At 46.8% G+C, this 21,926-nt stretch overlaps 1 long non-coding RNA gene across 1 annotated transcript in view; it reads left to right on the top strand.

Moving 5' to 3' along the window:
* LOC142245999 (uncharacterized) overlaps nt 1-21,450 on the top strand; it is a 33,325-nt gene extending 11,875 nt beyond the window's left edge. The window contains exon 3 of the long non-coding RNA XR_012724839.1: nt 21,279-21,450. This is a non-coding gene — a long non-coding RNA (uncharacterized LOC142245999). The remainder of the gene's footprint in view (nt 1-21,278) is intronic.
* The last annotated feature ends 476 nt before the right edge of the window (nt 21,451-21,926 follow it).

Genomic DNA, 21,926 nt, shown 5'->3' with positions numbered 1-21,926 from the left:
GGCCTTTAGTGCTGTATTCCACCAAATAAATAAAACCTCATGTAAACATGACAATGCATTATATCACTAGAACGTCTTCTAGAGGAGTGTCGACAGCTTCACTCCTTTACAATGGCACATGTGCTGTGAGAGATGTGGGAGAGCAAAAGTAGGGAAATATTTGATTGGCTCTGAATTCTGAGCACATTACTAGTATCACACCAATAAATGCAAGCCTAAAAGCAGACATGGCAAGCAAAAACACAGCATGACCACTATTTGTGGTGGTGGTGAATCTAATATCTATATATATATATATATATATATATAGATAATTGCCTTATTCTGTCTGTCTGTCTGTCTGTCTGTCTTGCTCCAAAATTCTGTCCTTACCGTGACAAGCGTCTCATTGGCCGCTCGCCTCGGCTCCGCCCCCCACACGGATTGGCCTCTCGCCCTGGCCCCCTGCACGCATTGGCAACTCGGCCACGCCCCGCCCCCTCACGCATTGCACGCTCGCTCTGGCCCCGCCCCCGCACGCATTCCCCGAACCGCCACGGAGCCCGAACTCCCAGGTGAGTGCTGTACCCCCGGGAGCCCACATCAGCATACGCCGCCAACCCAGCCGACACATACCCTCGCATTGCTGGGGTTGTCGGCGTACGCTGGTGTGGGCTCCCGTGCGAGTGGGGGGCGGGGTACGCTGGTAACCATGGTACACATCGAGTAATATTGTGTAGCATGGTTATCAGCGTACACCGGCTCCCAGGTGAGCGCATCAAGGTCCTGCAGCGGCGGAACACACACACACGCACACACATAGGCACAGACACACACACACACACACATCAGAAAACTCTCACACACACCTCACACACACATCAGATCGCATCCACACACTCACAACATCCCGTGATATTGCTTGCTTCTCAGCGGCGATACTGTGACCTTCCAGGACCTGCCGGAGGATCACATGGCCAGAAGCATGTGGTATCTCCGGATGTTGAGTGTGAGCGCGTATGTGCAATATCGTCAATGTGTGTGTGTGTATGCGATCGGGTGTGTGCGTGTATGCGATCGGGTGTGTGCGTGTATGCGATCGGGTGTGTGCGTGTATGCGATCGGGTGTGTGCGTGTCGGCAGAAGGCAGAGGAGCACTGCGTGCAGCACAGCTGCTGGGACCGCACACCGGAGGGCACAGGCAGAAGTGGGGTGTGAGTGTATGCGATCAGATGTGTGCATGTATACTGTCTGATGTGTGACTGTGGAGCACGATGGGGGTGCACAGCATGGGGGATGGAGCATGATGGGGAGTGCGCAGCATGGGGGATGGAGCACGATGGGGAGTGCGCAGCATGGGGGATGGAGCACGATGGGGGGTGCGCAGCATGGGGGATGGAGCACGATGGGGAGTGCGCAGCATGGGGGATGGAGCACGATGGGGGGTGCGCAGCATGGGGGATGGAGCACGATGGGGAGTGCGCAGCATTGGGGATGGAGCACGTTTGGGAGTGCGCGGCATGGGGGATGGAGCACGTTTGGGAGTGCGCAGCATGGGGGATGGAGCACGTTTGGTAGTGCACAGCATGGGGGATGGAGCACAATGGGGAATGCGCAGCATGGGGGATGGAGCACGATGGGGAGTGCACAGCATGGAGGATGGAGCACAATGGGGAGTGCGCAGCATGGGGGATGGAGCACGATGGGGGGTGCGCAGCATGGGGGATGGAGCACGATGGGGGGTGCACACCTCCCCCCAAAACACACACACACACACGCACTGCACAACACACCACACACACACTGGGAACCACAAACACCGCCCTACACAGACACCCACACACACAGACAATGCCGCACACACACAACACCCAACACACAAACACCACGGCACACACAAATATACGCACATACCGCCCAACACACACATTGCAAAAAACATACCTCCCCCCAAAACACACACACACACCCCACACCCACACAAACCGCGCAACACACACACACATTGCTACAGACACACAGCGCTCCACAAACAACGCAACACAACGCAACACACAAACAACACCGCTCTCACCCCCCGCCACACCCAGACAGCACCCAGAACATGTACAGCGCCCTACACAAACACTTGGTAACTACACACAACAACATCTATATATATATAACAAAAATCATACATTAACTACACAATACGTAAATTCTAGAATACCCGATGCATAGAATCGGGGAGCACGTTTGGGAGTGCGCAGCATGGGGATGGAGCACGATGGGGAATGCGCAGCATGGGGGATGGAGCACGATGGGGAGTGCGCAGCATGGGGGATGGAGCACAATGGGTAGTGCGCAGCATGGGGGATGGAGCACGATGGGGGGTGCGCAGCATGGGGGATGGAGCACGATGGGGGGTGCGCAGCATGGGGGATGGAGCACGATGGGGGGTGCACAGCATGGGGGATAGAGCACGATGGGGGTGCACACCTCCCCCCAAAACACACACACACGCACTGCACAATACACCACACACACACTGGGAACCACAAACACCGCCCTACACAGACACCCACACACACGGACAACGCCGCACACACACAACACCCAACACACAAACACCGCGGCACACACAAATATACGCACATACAGCACAACACACACATTGCACAAAACATACCTCCCCCCAAAACACACACACACACACCCCACACCCACACAAACCGCGCAACACACACACAACGCTACAGACACACAGCACTCCACAAACAACGCAACACACACAAACAACACCGCTCTTACCCCCCGCCACACCCAGACAACACCCAGAACATGTACAGCGCCCTACACAAACACTTGGTAACTACACACAACAACATCTATATATATATATAACAAAAATCATACATTAACTACACACTACGTAAATTCTAGAATACCCGATGCGTATAATCGGGCCACCTTCTAGTAGATCTATAACTGCCTATGAAAAGATTGTCATTAGTGATGAGTTAATGTGCTCTGCACTGCTCGTTACTCGATCAAGCATCAGGGTGTTTGGGTATTCGGCCAAGTATCGGCAGTGCTCGAATATTTAGTCCGTGAAACAGAAACCACAATGCACAGGCTTGCTTCACAGGATATGTGCAGGCACCCATGGGTGAGCCATTCGCAGTCTCTGAATAGCTCTCCCAGGGGATAAAACAACGTTCTTAAACGTAGTGTGACCTCCCCCAAAAAAAACCTACCCTCCCTCCCGCTGAAAATGCTCTGTTTATGGCTGGTTTTATGCAGATACCCAAACAGGCCAATCATTGACTTTCCATAATGCTTGTTACCCGTGTCGAGCTCTTCAGAACCTCTGTCCAGTTCGCATTGAGTAATGAGCATTCAATCATTTTAGTGCTCACCCAACACTAATTGTCATGTGTTTCTTTTAGAACAATGGTTTGCCTTATAGGGAGTATGTCAAAAGATTTTGGCCTACTAAACCATGAAAAGCTCTGAGTAGGTTAACCCCTTTACCACCCAGCGATTTTCTGTTTTTGTTTTTTCCTTCCCTTCTTCCATGAGCCATAACGTTTTTATTTTTCCATCAATATAGCCATATGAGGGCTTGTTTTCTTGCGGGACCAGTTGTATTTTGAATGACACTATTCATTCCATTTTCACTATATGGTAAAACTGACCTGGCATTATGATTCTCCAGGCCAGTACAAGTTCGTAGATACCAAACATGCTCGTATAGTTTTACTTTTGTCTAAGTGGTAAAAAAAATTCAGAAGTGTGTTTTAAAAAAAAAAAAAAAAAAAAAAAAAGAATTTCGCTTTTGTCAGCATTTTCCAAGACCTGTAGCATTCTCATTTTTCATCAGGGACTCAGCAAGGGCTTATTTTGTGTCTTGAGCTGGTGTTTTTAATTATACCATTTGTGGGCTTAATGTGATGTTTTGATCGCCTTTTATTGCATTTTAATGCAATGTTGCCGCAACCAAAAATATGCAGTTCTGGCATTTTTTTTGCAGCAAATAGCATGTAGGATCCGGGGTTGAGGACCGGCCCCACAATGGAACCACGCTATCAGCATACAGAACGGGACACTTTACTGACACCGGGACCCTCAAGTGCTTCATGCCATCGGGGTCCAATACTTAGTGCATCAAAGGAGGAAAGGGCTCACAGGCTGACAGACACACCGGACTTGACCTTTCACGGATCCGGGATCAGCTGGAGCCCATCGTGGCGGAGATCAGTGCTCTGGGGCAGCGCTTGAAGTATCTGTGAGTAAAAAGACCTGGAACCATAACCCCTGTCTCTGCCTCTCCTTTACTGACGCCGTCACCCAGCGCTGCGGCGCCAATGGGGACTACCACCACCCCCGTCATCCTCCCCGGGGTAATCCCGCTCCGCCTGTGGGAAGCGACAACATCTCGGCTGCACCCAACATCTGCCCCGGTGAGAGACCCTGCAGCGGCGGCCCTCATCCCTGGCCGTGTACCACAGGTGGCGTCACGATCATCGTAATAGACTTTCCTAACCATCACTACCACCCTCATCCTCCATCCCGCCTCCCTACCACTCTCAAACCCTCCATTCTGTACGCCTTAGGGCAACGGAACCGGGCCAGGCCACCCCATGATCATGCAGAGGATCTGCACCCCTGGCCCGGCAACGAGTAGGTTAAAACACCTGCCCCGTGGGGCGCTACACTGGTACTCTGCAGGTATTCACAGGAAGTGATTCATGACAGAATAGGGGCCATCAGCTGACCCTAAGCTGTCATGACAACAGATTTGCGCCCCATGATCACGTCATGAGAGCACTGATGGCGGCGAACAATGGATAGAAGTGTGATAATTATGAGATTTGAAGGTCTTTTTTGTCTTCTCTGTGGTTTCTTTTGGTGACCATTCATATATATATAGCTCCTGAAAATATGGACCTGGTTATTCAATTCTTTTTGTTCTACCCTCTGATGAAGCAGAGGATCTGCACCCCCAGCCCGGCAACGAGTAGGTTAAACCTACCCCGTGGGGCTCTACATTTGGCATCACAAACAGGATTCTCGTGCCCAACCGGGTACTGTGCGCCTAATGGAAAAAAGACTGTTCATTTAAAATTTGGAATTAGCCACCATTGCAGAACACCAGTTGGCGGGAAAATTCCCGCTCTTTGAGGGCTGACGGGCTGGAGTGATGCGAAAGTCAAGCTCTGCCCCCGGATGTCAAGAGACTGCAGAAACGAAACTAGAGATGACCAAAAGAGAGAGTCTACCCTTGAGCTCCAAGGAGGTGGTCGCAATTTGACTTCATGAGCTGAGGAGTTTTCCGGATGGTAGAACCCGGCTGCCAAGGGGGCAAACCAGTGCACTTATGTATGCGGACACCAGAGGACCTGGAGGCGGAGGTGCTGCTCCTGACCCAGCAGATGACATGGCGGCAGCTGGACGCCATCAGGGAATGGGAGGCTTCGATGATGGGCTCGGTGGCGGTGATGCGGCCCTATGCTCAACCAAGACCACTACACGTGGAGGAAGAGCAAGGCGGGGGGTGACAACTGACCTGGTTGCCCCTGCCAAAAGTGACGCTTTCCAGGAACCACCGACCTGTCTGCCTGCCCCGACCCTTGATCGGGAGGTCTGTGACCCGACCCTGTAATCGGCCGCCAATGACCAGGCAGCTGAGGACCCGGCCGCCGACACCCTGGTAGCCGAAGACCTCGCTGCTTCAAACCCGGCAGTCAACACCCAGGCCGACGATGACCAGAGTGGGGAAGACCAGATCGCTGACCCTGACCAAGATCCAACTACCGCTCACCAGGTAGCCACAGAACAGGCTGCCGTGGACCAGACTGCCTGCAATGTTTCCCTAGCACCGGTAGCAGGAGAACCTGTTGCCTCAGAATGGGGAACTTGTGGAGAACTGGGATCTGTGGGTCATACCGGACAACCAGAGGACACCCACCCGTGACTGCTGTGGGGCAAGTCCTATTGCACCTCTTTTGCTGATGCAATGGGGGAGTCCATGATTGTGGAGGAGTACCACCAGGCCACCCTTGTCCAGCTAGCCACTGAAGAAAGTAAGCAACAGGCTCGGCTGGCAGAGGTGGAACGGAGGAATCTGGCAACCATAGAGCACCTCCGGCGGGCCTGTCCATTGACCCGGGGAGAGCTCCACAAAGGTACTGTCTCCAAGTTTGACCTGAATAAGGGGTGGCGGTTCATCACTGAACCAGGACTGGGTAGGGAGGTGTTTGTGTCCCAGCGGGATGTGGAAGCCCATCTCCCCAGAGGTTATCCTGGTAGAGACCTGTACCCCGGTGACGGAGTTATTTACACTCGACAAAAGGGAGAGTGGGGCTGGTATGCCCTGGATGTGGGGCTCTGTCGTCCGGAGTCAACAGCTGCAGCAACAGCACCTATCCCAGTAACCAAGACAGTACCTGTTGTTCCCCAGGAGCCCTGCAAAGAGGCATATTAATCTAAAAAAAAAACAAACAAACAATATTTACTGTATTTTGGCATATTTCTCTCTTGAAGATCCAATTATTTTTTCTAAATCTCCTGGTTCTAAAACCTGCACATATTATCTGATAATTGCTCTTTCCCCATATCCGGATTGTCATAGAGTAAAAGACAGGCTGGATCTAATTAAAGCATGTGTACTTGAACGCACATCGCGCATGCGCATAATAGCGCTACAGAGTACTGAGAGAAAGGGCGGGCATTGGGGACGCAATTGCGTTCCAAATCGGGCGCTCCAACGTGATGACGTCCCGCGCTGGGAGGAGTGGCGTCGCATCCCAGGATCTCATGTTCTCCATTTATGCGTTCCACCGCATGAAGCGGAAGTCAGGAACAGCAGGAGGATGCGACGTCACATGCCAGCAGGAGCTTTGCAGCCATATAAACATGGTGCTCACTTATACCGGTGTGCAGCACAGGAAAGTCGCTCTGTCGCCAAACGGTGAGTCTTTTGCTCTCTTTCATTCTTGAACCCCCCTTAAGGAAGTAAACAGGGGGGACTGTTATAAGTCAATATCCCCTGTTTTGATTTTTTAGTACACTTTCCGGTTTTATGGTTGGAAACCATTATCTCCTACCAAAGCTCCCCTGATGAATATGGGACATAGGAAACGCATCGGGAGGAGGAGAATTTGAACAGGCAGTAGGCTCAGTTTACGGGATCCCGGATCCAGATTAAAAAGGAATCGAGGAGACGCCTATAGAGCAACTGCTATATAGGAAATGAGCACACCATAATGGGTGAGACCGTTCCTGATCATTTATATTGTGCCTGAAAAGAGATATTAACCCAGATCTAAAGGACATATCCCTGAGCACTATCTAATTTTTGTCTGAATCTGTTTATGCCGCACTGATTCAGTTATGATTTGTTATAATACATCATTGCCATACATTTTCTACTGAGGTGCCACTAGACAGGATATACTGGTTCCTGTGAATCCACAAGGGACAGGCGACTATAGAGCTGTTATCTGGCGCTCATTTGATGAATTTTAATAGAGGCAAGATGACTCTTGCTTCCTTTTAAGGATATATTTAATAAAAGTTATATTTTATTTATTTTTGCTGTATAATTGGTCCTACATAATTTAATACCATATCAGTGGCTGATTTAGATTGCCACAAATCTACCCAAATCCTTAGGGATAATTACCTGAAACCGGCCGATCAGAAATTCCCATGCTCCCCAGTAGATAATATTTTAAGTTTTCGCTGTTTAAAATTATGGACAACTGGGCCACTGGACATTGTGTGGTCGGAACTGTACCTGTAAATAATTACACTTGTTGAGCACCCTTCCAGAATTTTTGCTGGCTTTTTGGTCCTTCGGGACATCTGCTAAAAGTGGTGCACCGACCGGTGGCACACTGGACTCAATCGTCATCTGTAATGACCGGTTTTCCTTAATGAAGGTGTGGTAATGCTCTGTTTAAAAATGTAAATACTGCTGAACCCGCGTACAGAATGTAAATAACGTGTAATTATGCTGTGCTAACTAGTGTAAATATTGCCATGTTGATATCATGTACAGAATGTTTATACCTTGTGTGAATGTGAAAATGATGCTAGCTAAAAACCGTACGGAGTTAACTGTTTTGCAACGTTCAAGATGCTGTGCCTCCTATAAAGGGAAGAAAATAATGTTTGGTTTTAAATGCATAACAAAAATGTGGTGATCACTGTAAAATGTTGCGGCCCTGGAGTGCTGCCATTTGCCACCGGGGAATGATGCGTCCTTGCGGCTTCAGGCGCCACACGGAACTGCACCCCCGTTAGGGCAATACTGGTTTCCACTCACACAAACATACAGACAGTGGGTTGCCCTCCCCAATGGGGACCGGGCCAGGGTCAGATCACAGTAGGAGGTCACTACAGCGGTGGGTTTACAGGATACCACCGCACCTGGGGCTTCCCGATCCACTGGAATCAGGGACTCAGGATCAGGGAGAAGCAACAACCAGGGAGAGTCAAGAGCACACAGTGGGGAAGAGCAGGTTGACCTAGTGAGAGTAGTGAACCAGCCAGTGGCAGCGGCTGGGGGCAACAGCTCAGAATGCACAGCACAGCTACAACAAGGGAGAGAACAGCTACAGACACAGAGCACAGCGAACGTGCCACGAGCAGCTCTGTTTGCCAATGTGTTCAACGCGGTCACTGGGGAGAAGCAGGCGGCTGCTTCCACAGGACCAGCGCTGTCGGGATACAGAATCCTAGGGCAGATATACTTCACGTTATCTACCAACTCTGCAAGGGTCGCGGGGAACGGCTAGAACAGTCACTGGACCCGTCCCATCGAGTCTGCAGCAAATAGCATATAGGATCCGGGGTTGAGGACCGGCTCCACAATGGAACCACGCTATCAGCATACAGAACGGGACACTTTACTGACACCGGGACCCTCAAGTGCTTCACGCCATCGGGGTCCGATACTTAGTGTATAAAAGGAGGAAAGGGCTCACAGGCTGACACACACACCAGACTTGACCTTTCACGGATCCGGGATCAGCTGGAGCCCATCGTGGCGGAGATCAGTGCTCTGGGGCCAGCGCTTGAAGTATCTGTGAGTAAAAATACCTGGAACCATAAGCCCTGTCTCTGCCTCTCCTTTACTTACGCCGTCGCCCAGCGCTGCGGTGCCAACGGGGACTACCACCACCCCCGTCATCCTCCCCGGGGTAATCCCGCTCCGCCTGTGGGAAGCGACAACATCTCGGCTGCACCCAACCTCTGCCCCGGTGAGAGACCCTGCAGCGGCGGCCCTCATCCCTGGCCGTGTACCACAGGTGGCGTCACGATCATCATAATAGACTTTCCTAACCGTCACTACCACCCCCATCCTCCATCCCGCCTCTCTACCACCCTCTAACTCTCCATTCTGTACGCTAGGGCAACGGAACCGGGCCAGGCCACCCCATGATGACGCAGAGGATCTGCACCCCTGGCCCGGCAACGAGTAGGTTAAAACACCTGCCCCATGGGGCGCTACACTGGCACTCTGCAGGTATTCACAGGAAGTGATTCATGACAGAATAGGGGCCATCAGCTGACCCCAAGCTGTCATGACAACAGATTTGCGCCCCATGATCACGTCATGAGAGCACTGATGGCAGCGAAGAATGGCGCGATCCCCACCGGAGTACATTTAGTTCACGCTGTCAGAGTTTAACAGCATGATCTAACTAGTTAACTGATCAGCAGACATGTGTGGGCAATAATGCGGGCTCACCGTATAGGTACATCCTAGGTCGTGAAATGGGTTTAAAAACAAATGGGGATATACCTTTGTGTCTGTACAAAGAAATTTAAAAGTGAATATGTAATCAGAAAATTACCTATTGTTTAAATCAGGATTTTATCTCAAATGTGCTTTTAAAAATGTTTTCTTATCACTATCTATACTACAATTAAATATAAAATGTACATTTAAATAAAAATCTGATTTAAACAACAGGTTATTTTCTAATGTCACATTCCCTCTAACTTTACTCCGTCATGTAAATTAGTCCGCGAATGCCTTGTGGTTGCTTCCAAGCTCAGAAAATTGGCTTTTGCCACTAAACCCTCTTAAAGCCCACACATTTGCTGTTGACTGACGGATCCATAGCTAGTGTGTAAGGGCTTTTTCCACTTACGATATTCTGGTGCGAGTGCGATCCGATAAAAATTGGATTGCTCTTGCACCAGTGTTAATCAATGAGGCAGTTTCCTATTTCCTTTTATTTCTTGACATGAATCGTGCTCTTGGTGCAATCTCAGCATGATGTTTGGCAGTGAGTCTCGGCTCATGCACCCCCATACAAGCCTATGGTTGCGTGTGAAACATTGCACTGCACTTGCATGTTATGCGACTGCACTGCGATATACATAAAGACAGACAGAGGAGGAGATGGGAGAAACTGCTCGCTCCCTCTTCTCTGAGGCTACGATACGATCGCAAGATCGCATCACAGTCGCATGACCCTCAGCTGACGCACGCAGCAGAGGGTCATTAGCATATTGCTTCCAATGCTCTCGCATCAGAAGCGGTACGCAAGTGGAAAAGAACCATAACACTAAGATCCCATGGTCGCACTGATCATGACAACCTCTGATGGGGACTACAGAACTAGAAGTGTCAGTCAATTAGCTTGGTCATCAGTGTAAAATCTAAAAGTATTAGTATTATTTAATATAGCTAATGACATTAGAAGTGAAAAAAGTTCCTAAAAATATGCTTAATCTAAAAATTCGTTAAACAAGGTCATGTTCTAATGACACGTTCCATTGAAATGAGTTTTTCTTTTGTAGGAGGGAATTCCATAAACCAAAACTTACTCATCCACCAGTAATGCGTTGAATGTTTTTGTACTTATTTCTGTAGCTCTTTTACTGATTTTGCATTAGACTTGACACTATTTGCTGTGCAGGGAACTTGAACATGGCTTCATTCACTGCCTAGGTGTAAGGAGGTGGACTGGTTGTTGGCGTTCTTTTCCCTGAAAATACCAATCGTGTATTGTATTGTCATGAAGTGTAATATGAATTCTATGTCTTTTGGAAATATTGTGCTATGTGGATTGTGATGTGATGTGTAATGTATAGCACTTTTATACAGTCATATGAAAAAGTTTGGGCACCCCTATTAATGTTAACCTTTTTTCTTTACAACAATTTGGGTTTTTGCAACAACTATTTCAGTTTCATATATCTAATAACTGATGGACTGAGTAATATTTCTGGATTGAAATGAGGTTTATTGTACTAACAGAAAATGTGCAATCCGCATTTAAACAAAATTTGACCGGTGCAAAAGTATGGGCACCCTTATCAATTTCTTGATTTGAACACCCCTAACTACTTTTTACTGACTTACTAAAGCACTAAATTGGTTTTGTAACCTCATTGAGCTTTGAACTTCATAGGCAGGTGTATCCAATCATGAGAACAGGTATTTAAGGTGGCCACTTGCAAGCTGTTCTCCTATTTGAATCTCCTTTGAAGAGTGGCATCATGGGCTCCTCAAAACAACTCTCAAATGATCTGAAAACAAAGATTATTCAACATAGTTGGTCTGGGGAAGGATACAAAAAGTTGTCTCAAAGATTTAAACTGTCAGTTTCCACTGTGAGGAACATAGTAAGGAAATGGAAGAACACAGGTACAGTTCTTGTTAAGCCCAGAAGTGGCAGGCCAAGAAAAATATCAGAAAGGCAGAGAAGAAGAATGGTGAGAAGAGTCAAGGACAATCCACAGACCACCTCCAAAGACCTGCAGCATCATCTTGCTGCAGATGGTGTCACTGTGCATCGGTCAACAATACAGCGCACGTTGCACAAGGAGAAGCTGTATGGGAGAGTGATGTGAAAGAAGCCGTTTCTGCAAGCACGCCACAAACAGAGTCGCCTGAGGTATGCAAAAGCACATTTGGACAAGCCAGTTACATTTTGGAAGAAGGTCCTGTAGACAATGATCCAAAACACCGCTCCAAATCTACTCAGGCATTCATGCAGAGGAACAATTACAATGTTCTGGAATGGCCATCCCAGTCCCCAGACCTGAATATCATTGAAACTCTGTGGGATGATTTGAAGCGTGCTGTCCATGCTCAGCGACCATCAAACGTAACTGAATTGGAATTGTTTTGTAAACAGGAATGGTCAAATATACCTTCATCCAGGATCCAGGAACTCATTAAAAGCTACAGAAAGTGACTAGAGGCTGTTATTTTTGCAAAAGGAGGATCTACAAAATATTAATGTCACTTTTATGTTGAGGTGCCCATACTTTTGCACCGGTCAAATTTTGTTTAAATGTGGATTGCACATTTTCTGTTAGTACAATAAACCTCATTTCAATCCAGAAATATTACTCAGTCCATCAGTTATTAGATATATGAAACTGAAATAGCTGTTGCAAAAACCCAAATTGTTATAAAGAAAAATGTTTAACATTAATAGGGGTGCCCAAACTTTTTCATATGACTGTATGTAGTCGCCAGACAATAGGGCAAGAAATATTAAGAGTTGGGACTAGCCCACAATGGGATGGGTTAGCTCATAGGGAAAGAGGCAGTTCCCTTCTAGAAACTTAGTGAAGAACTAGTGTGTGACAGAAATAGAAGAATAGTCTTTAGGTCATCAAGGCCGTATGCAGTGGGTGACCTTTCAGTAAACAGAGAATGGAGACCGAATTGGGATAGCATGATCCTGAAATGTTTACTGAGAGACAGAACGTGAGACAATATTGAGACTAGAGACCCTTCAAACAAAGAGGCCCCAGGCAGAAGGGTCTGGAAGATGGGACTTTAGCGATAACTGGTTAAGACAGACTGGTACTTGGACAGAGTCGACTTTCACGTGCGTAGCCTGCCCAAGCATCTGAGAGCACAATTCTCTTCTCTGACACTACTGACAAACCCCCTCCCCCTCTCCTCTAAGAGGAGAAGAGACATTTATATGGAAGCATCTGGGAGCATAAGGCTGTACTCTGGCCATAGTGATCAAAACCTCTGTAGGAGAATGGATGTGGAGTCGCGGAAAGAGAAAGTGACTGTCACGGATAGGACTGTTGTGTTGGGCTGGGCTCTGCAGGGACTCACAGGACTGGTAGGATCAGGAACAACTCAGAGGGAGCTGAGAATGTGTCTGAAAATGTGTTGTAAAATTGTAATGATCTGGATGTTATGTGCCCACTATGTAATACAGTATATAAAGTTGTTATGGAATAACTATTAAGTTAACAGTTGTTGTTGAATCTGAACTGGTGATTTCCTTGTGGATATGAGTCGTCATCTGGTTTTGGCCAGCCAAAGCCAACAGTAAAATGCGGACTACACAGGCTTACAACCCACACAATACAAGTCCACACACCCAGTGATAACCATGTCTTTCCTGTAGTGTGTCGAGGTGTCTGGAGTCAATCATTTGCCCATGAATGCTGCCCCGCAGCACTTTAGGCCTGAAACACACATCCGTTAAACACGTGCTTGTTTGTCCCGTTTCCGTATGTACCGGAGACACGGACAAACATGCACCAATGTTAATCTATCATTGAGGTCACACGTGCATGATTCCATAAGGTCCGTGTGTCCGTGATCCGTATGTGTTTATGTTTTGCACGTAAGCATGTCCGTTTTCAGCACGGAACACGCATACACGGACCCCATGAAAGTCAATGGGTGTGTGCGCACAATAACGTGACACGAATGCATCTCTGTATGCTCTGTGTACGTTTTGTGCTTTTTTGTAGTGATGTCGGTCATTCTTTCTTTTTCTGTCTATGTCGGTCAATCTCCCTCAGTCCGTCGGTTGGTCTCTCTGTCTTTCTGTCCCTCTCTCACAGTCTGTCAGTTAGTCTCCCCCCTCTCTCATACTCACCGTTCCCCGATCACCGGTGCGGCGCTGCACTGCTGTTCAATAAACTCTGGCGGCTTTTACTATTTTGAAAAAGCCGTCCGCTCATTATTCAATCTCATATTCCCTGCTTTCCCCGCCCACCGGCGCCTATGATTGGTTGCAGTGAGGCGGGCCCGATGGGCGGGTCTATACTGTGCATTAAAAAAATAAATAAATAATTAAAAAAAAACGATGTGGGGTCCCCCTCATTTTGATACCAGCCAGAGTAAAGTCACACGGCTGAAGGCTGGTATTCTCAGGATGGGGAGCTCCACGTTATGGGGAGCCCCCAGCCTAACAATATCAGCCAGCAGCCGCCCGGAATTGCCGCATACAATAGATGCGACATTTCTGGGACTCTACCCGGCTCTTCCCGATTTGCCCTGGTGCGTTGGCAATCGGGGTAATAAGGAGTTATTGGCAGCCCATAGCTGCCAATAAGTTCTAGATTAATCATTGTAGGCGTCTGTGAGACACCTCCAATGATTAATCTGTAAGTTACAGTAAATAAACACACACAGTGAAAAAATCCTTTATTTGAAATAATAAACACTACAAAAAACCCGCGTTCACCAATTTATTATGCACCAAATACCCATCCATGTCCGGCGTAATCCACGGAGGTCCCGCGTCGCTTCCAGCTCTGCTACATGAAGGTGACAGGAGCTGCAGAAGAACACCGCCGCTCCTGACAGCTTCATGCAGCAACTGAGGTGAGCTGCACAATCAGCTGAGCTGTCACTCAGTTTACTCGCGGCCACCGCTGGATCCTCCACCTGTGACAGCAAGTCGCCCGAGTGACAGCGATGAAGTCACAGGTGAGTTGCGGTCACGAGGGGAGGATCCAGCTGGCTGCGGTTAACCTGAGTGATGGCAGCGCTAATCGCGCTGCTCACTTCAGTCACTCGGGAGATTAGCGGTCACCGGTGAGTCCTTTACGGGTGACCGCTAATCAGGACGCGACACAGACAGAGCCGCGGGATGACAATGAAGTCGGGTGAAGTTCACCTGAGTTCATTCTCAGCGCGTGTCGCTGTCTGCTGTCAGTCGACATGTAGCAACTACATTTTACATCACACACGGACATTTCACACGGACAACTCACACACACGTCAGTTAAGTTTCACACGCACACACAGACATTCCACACGCACACACGGCTAGCATACGCAGTTCACACAGATGCCACACGGACCATAAAAACGGACACAAAAACGAGACACGGACCCGAAAAACAAACGTAACACAAGTACGTGTTTTTTCATGGATGTGCGTTTCAGGTCTTACTTAGGGAACACTATAGCAAGAAAGAAATATCAGTATCTAGATGCAGGAGCATTTTTTAGTGATTTTAGTTGGAAATGTTTTGCATACTCTAAGGGGCACTTTGCACACTGCGACATCGCAGGCCGATGCTGCGATGCCGAGTGCGATAGTGCCCGCCCCCGTCGCAGCAGCGATATGTGGTGATAGCTGGCGTAGCGAAAATTATCGCTACGGCAGCTTCACACACACACTCACCTGCCGTGCGACGTCCCTGTGGCCGGCGACCCGCCTCCTTGTTAAGGGGGCGGGTCGTGCGGCGTCACTGCGACGTCACACGGCAGGCGGCCAATCGGAGCGGAGGGGCGGAGATGAGCAGGATGTAAACATCCTGCCCACCTCCTTCCTTCCGCATATCCTACGGAAGCCACAGTGACGCCGGTAGGAGATGTTCCTCGCTCCTGCGGCTTCACACACAGCGATGTGTGCTGCCGCAGGAGCGAGGAACAACATCGGACCATTGCGTCGGCGTAATTATGAATTACGCCGACGCTGCACCGATGATACGATTACGACGCTTTTGCGCTCGTTAATCGTATCATCCAGGCTTTACACACTGCGATGTCGCATGCGATGCCGGATGTGCGTCACTTTCAATTTGACCCCACCGACATCGCACCTGCGATGTCGCAGTGTGCAAAGTGCCCCTAAGAGAATCATGCAATGCTGAGTCATAAGTAACAGCTTTTAATGTGCAAAATTTGCATTTCTAACATGATACTTAACAAATAATACCGTAAATAGATGTAATACTTTATTATATTGAAAACTAGTAAAAATTTGGAATAGGAAAAGTGTCCCATTAGTTGTAAACCATATTCTTCTACTATATAGACCTAGAAGTTTCTAAATGCGCAATAATTCTGTTATACAAGCTTCAAAGATTTGTACTTAAAAGCCAAGTACAGATGGGTCTTTATAGACAGATGAGGCACAGTCCCTCTAGCTCCTGGTTTTTGTTTGTGTTCCTTTCCCATGAGCATATAAGTGGTACCCTCAGTCATACACTAGCTCTTCACTAACAGAAAGGTTGGCATATCTAAAAAGGTCCTATTCTGTGCCCATTCATCCAAGACACTTCTTTTTTTTCCAGACTTTCATACCAAGCAATCAATTTTTTTTTTTACTGATTTCTTAATAGTTTACCAATTTATGACGATGGTGGTTTGTCATTCTCATTTCTCTTCTTCCATTCAAAAGTTTGCCTATTTAAAAAATAGAGTTTCCCCCCTCCCTTTCGTTGCTCTTGCAAGTTTCCTTCACAAACAGCCAATTGTCACTGCCAATTAGTGCATTGTTAGCATACACAATGGCGTTACTGTAGCCAGTGGATGGTCTGCTTTTGTGCTTCTCCAGTCGGCCGTGGGGGCAGTCAAGATGCATTTAGTGCTGAGCATAACATGGACAGAAACTGCCATCAGAAACTAAGAAAAAGAAAAGGAGGAGGAGGTAGATGGGTGTTTGAGGAGGACCAGGGCAGAAGCATGAATGCTATTGAAGTGTTAGCCCAACTTGGTGAAAGGGCCAATGTGCAGACCTTACATTGAAAACTCCTCTTTCAAATACAAAGACAAGCTTGGCCATAGCAGTAATTAGTGCTCTAACTGTGCCATGTCCACTGTGCCTGCAATACCAATTGTCCCCATGTTTACGCTGCCTCCCGCCAATCAAAGGATGAGAATGGGGCCACTTTTCTCTTGCCTCAGCAGTCTACTGCTTTTCATTCACATACTTTATGATTGCTTCACCATCCTAGACTTTAAACCCCCTCAATGTACAAGTGTATAATCTTGCAATTATTTGTTAAGTAATTTAAAGGAAAAAAAAGACCTTTATTATAATATAATCATTTCCATGGACAGTATGCTTTAGGCACATGCATCATAAAGACCATACGACTAATGACCAAAGCTACTTCTATTCTGAAATGTTCAGCAAACTATTTAAAGCGGTCCCTTAAAGCCACCACACAGTTTAGATTAATGTAGGCCAAACCAGCCGATATCAACAGGTTCGGCTGGCTGCCTAATGTTTATTAGTGGTCTGGAAAAATGATTGTTGGGGAGTTAAAGGGGTGGTTCAAAGGCCAAAATAATTTTCATTTTAAATCCCAATCTATTTAGTGCCATGATCTAAACTATTTTCTAATACACTTGCTATACTTTTTGGATATAACACGCACTTTTTCCCCCACAAATTTAAGAGGAAAGCGTGGGATGCATGTCATAATCCAGCTGTGCCTGGCTCTCTATGGGCAGTGGTGGCATGCGACATAGGGGGCAGAAGCAGGGTCGCCGCTGCAGGAAGCCAGCAGCTAGTGTGTTCCCACTATTAAAGAAGATGAATATTCACTGCTCCCCACACTCATAATCCCACCCACCTCTCGGCACTGAAGTCGGTGCCGAGTGGTGGGTGGGATTATGACCCCCAGTGAATGTTCATTTTTTACTTAATAGTGAATACACTGATTGCCCCAGCTTACTGTAGGGACTGAGGTGATCACGTGTCCGCTATTAAAGAAAATTAATATTCACTGCTTCCTGCACCCATAATCCAGGGCGTGGGTAGTAGTGAATATTAATTTTGGATTAGCCCCCAGTGATGTCATCCGCTGTTCATTGCAAACAAGCCAAAGTCAGTTCCCAGCATCAGAAGAGGATGCCATGCACCAGTGGGCCGGATGGAAGGTGAATAAAATTGTTTGATAGGGGACAAATATACCAAATTGGGGGACATATGCCAGGATTAGGGACATAAATACCATGATAGACCCAGGAAGGGGATCATATATACCAGGATAGGGGACATACAGTACAGACCAAAAGTTTGGACACATCTCATTCAAAAGAGTTTTTTTTATTTTCATGACTTTGAAAATTGTAGATTCATATTGAAGGCATCAAAACTATGAATCAACACATGTGGAATGAAATACTTAACAAAAAAGTGTGAAACAACTGAAAATATGTCTTATATACTACTAGGGTCTTCAAAGTAACCACCTTTTGCTTTGATTACTGCTTTGCACACTCTTGGCATTCTCTTGATAAGCTTCAAGAGGTTGTCACCAGGAATGGTTTTCACTTCACAGGTGTGCCCGGTCACTACCTCTTGAAGCTCATCAAGAGAATGCCAAGAGTGTGCAAAGCAGTAATCAAAGCAAAAGGTGGCTACTTTAAACAACCTAGAATATAAGACATATTTTCAGTTGTTTCACATTTTTTTGTTAAGTATTTCATTCCACATGTGTTAGTTCATAGTTTTTATGCCTTCAATGTAAATCTACAATTTTCAGAGTCATGAAAATAAAGAAAACTCTTTGAATGAGAAGGTGTGTCCAAACTTTTGGTCTATACTGTATATGAATAAAATAATTCATGTTCAATTTTCAAAGATCATGTAATATAAATAGAGAGTGTTTGCTCGTTCAGTACTTTTAGAAATTGAAAAAAGAAACTGGTCAATAGCAGTTGGAGCATTGGAACAAGTCATATTGATTATCAAACATTGTATCAGTGGAAATCTTTGTGCAACACATTATGAATTGATGTATTCAAAATAATTAGTCTCGCTTATGGGATTTCAGCATTGTTTGCACAGCCAAATAATCTGAAGTGTATTTGTGATCACAGTGCCCGATGTCCGATATTACAATATAATGATGGCTATTCAGCCATTTCATTTACAATTCTCATCTAGTGTAAACACTTGTCTGACATTGCTTGGTAATCGTAACACTCATACATCGTTTAAAGGGTATCTGTCAGTAGGTTTTTGCAACCTCATCTGAGAGCAGCACGATGTAGGCAAAAAGGCCCTGATTCCAACGATTTATCACTTAAGGGGGCTTTACACGCAACGACATTGCTAACGAGATGTCGTTGGGGTCACGGAATTTGTGATGCACATCCGGCCTCGTTAGCGACGTTGTTGCGTGTGAAACGCACGAACGACCGTTAACGATCAAAATTATTCACCTAATCGTTGATCGTTGATACGTCATTCTAATCCCAAATGTCGTTGCTGTTGCAGGACGCAGGTTGTTCATCGTTCCTGCGGCAGCACATATCGCTATGTGTGACACCGCAGGAACGAGGAACATCACCATACCTGCGGCCGCCCGCAATGAGGAAGGAAGGAGGTGGCGGGATGTTCGGCCCGCTCATCTCCGTCCCTCCGCTTCTATTGGGCGGCCGCTTAGTGACGCCGCTGTGACGCCGAATGAACCGCCCCCTTAGAAAAGAGACGGTTCGCCGGCCACAGCGACGTTGTTAGGCAGTTTGTTCGTGTGATGGGTCCTAGCGATGTTGTGCGCCACGGGCAGCGATTTGCCCATGACGCACAACCGACGGGGGCGGGTGCTTTCACCAGCGACATCGCTAGCGATGTCGCTGTGTGTAAAGCAGCCTTTAGAATGCTGAGTACAGCCGTTTTGACACAATCAAAGATTTGAGACATTGCATGTAGCAGGCAAGAAGGAAAACAACAAGATCCAGAGGAAAACATAAAAATAGTCTTTGTTTTCAAGTAAAAAACATTCCTTGATTTCAAACTTTAATTAAAAATTTTTTTTAGCATTCCACAGCATGGGGCAAAAAACATATAGAAAGAGGTGACAATGTACCGGACTACGCGTTTTAGCTTACGCCTTCATGTTGGACCATGATGAAGGCGTAAGCTGAAACGCGTAGTCCGGTATATTTCCACCTTTTTCTATATGTTTTTTTGCCCCATGCTGTGGAATGCTAAAACATTTTTTAATGAAAGTGTGAAATAAAGTAATGTTTTTTAGTTGAAGACAAAGAATATTTGTATATGTTTTTCGCTGGCTCTTGTTGTTTTCCTTCTTTCCTGACTCTTGATTGTGTGGCTGGTTCCCACCCTGTTTTCCTGCGGATAACTTCCAATATTGGAAAGCAGTACACTGGCCTCCACAGAGACCAGTAAGCTGGCTAATAAACATTTTTTCATTGCATGTAGCAGTGGTGGGAGAACTGCCCCACACCACACCAGGCTTTCAGTGTACATTTCCATAGACAGAAGCTGCTAATCACAGAAGGGCATGAAGTCAGATTACAGCTCAGGAGCTCTTCAAACCCACTAATGATAAAGCTAAGAGGCTTAAGCTAACATTGCAGGCAAACAAAAACACACTTTGTGATAAGAGACACAGGGCTGAATTCTCTGTTTTAACTGTTACAGCATGCTGTCTTCAGATTAAATAGCAGAAACCTGCTGACAGATTTCTTTTACCCTTAGGGGTACTTTGCACGCTGCGACATCGCTAGCCGATGCTATGATGCCGAGCGCGATAGTCCCCGCCCCTGTCGCAGCTGCGATATCCTTGTGATAGCTGCCGTAGCAAACATTATCGCTACGGCAGCTTCACATGGACTGACCTGTCCTGGGACGTCGCTGTGGCCGGTGACCTGCCTCCTTATTAAGGGGGCGGGTCGTACGGTGTCACTGCGACGTCACACGGCAGGCGGCCAATAGGAGCGGAGGGGCGGAGATGAGCGGGATGTAAACATCCCGCCCACCTTCTCCCTTCCGCATATCCTACGGAAGCCACGGTGACGCCGGTAGGAGATGTTCCTCGCTCCTGCGACTTCACACACAGTGATGTGTGCTGCTGCTGGAGCGAGGAACAACATCGGACCATCGCGTCAGTGTAATTATTGATTACCTGACGCTACACCGATGATACGATTACGACGCTTTTGCGCTCGTTAATCGTATCATCTAGGCTTTACACACTACGATGTCGCCTGCAATGCCGGATGTGCGTCACTTTCAATTTGACCCCACCGACATCGCACCTGCGATGTCGTAGTGTGCAAAGTGCCCCTTACAGTGTACAGATACATCTAGAGATGCAAGAAAATAAAACAATAAGAAGATGGTAGTACATATTTCTCCAGCTCTATCTATCTTTGATCTGTTACAAGTTTTATATTTCAGCTAGAAATTTAACATGATATCTATTTTACTTGCTTATCGCCATTAGTTTTCATAGCGCTTTACAGACATAATCATCATTGTTCTCATTGGGCTTCACAATATAAATTCCCTATCATTATGTCTTTGCAGTGTGTCAGGAAACTGGAGAACTGGAAGGAAACCCACGCAAACATGGGAAGAACATGCAAACTCCTTGCAGATCTTTTCCTGGGCAGGATTTGAACCCAGGACAACAGTTTTACAAAACTACACTGCAAACCACTGAGGCAATGTCCCCTTTTTGAGATATATATTTCATCTATTTGAAGCACCGTCTGCTACTTTGTCTGTTTTTAATATTATTCTTAATAAAATTTTGTTTATTTTTATAAAGTCTTTGCCACTTCCATTGTTTCAAATAGTATACTGATTGACTGTCGAGATTTTCCACATTCATTCTGCGTATAAGCAGACAGTGAGTAGCTAGAGCTAGAATAATTGTTAATAGTGCGCTGAACTTTGGGCTTTTACAATAAACCTGAATATTCCTATGTTACATAGCTGAGATTGGTGTTTTAGTCTTTCAGAAGCAGATTAACAATCTTTTAAACATGTCCTATTTCTTTCTGAAAGCCTCTCTGGTTAAGAGTATGTTCACATGTGATGTAATAAAATCCATTCGGATTATGTTGTGGATTTGCCATAGACTTTACCTTGTGCACTGGAAAATGGGAAATCTGCTGTGAAAATCCATACAAAAAAACTTTATTTGCAACAAATGTTAATTCTTTTGAAGAC

Source organism: Anomaloglossus baeobatrachus, chromosome 7, assembly GCF_048569485.1.
Source record: "Anomaloglossus baeobatrachus isolate aAnoBae1 chromosome 7, aAnoBae1.hap1, whole genome shotgun sequence".
Lineage (NCBI taxonomy): Eukaryota > Metazoa > Chordata > Amphibia > Anura > Aromobatidae > Anomaloglossus > Anomaloglossus baeobatrachus.
Note: the sequence above shows the minus strand (reverse complement) of the source record. Positions and strands in the feature narration are given on the sequence as shown.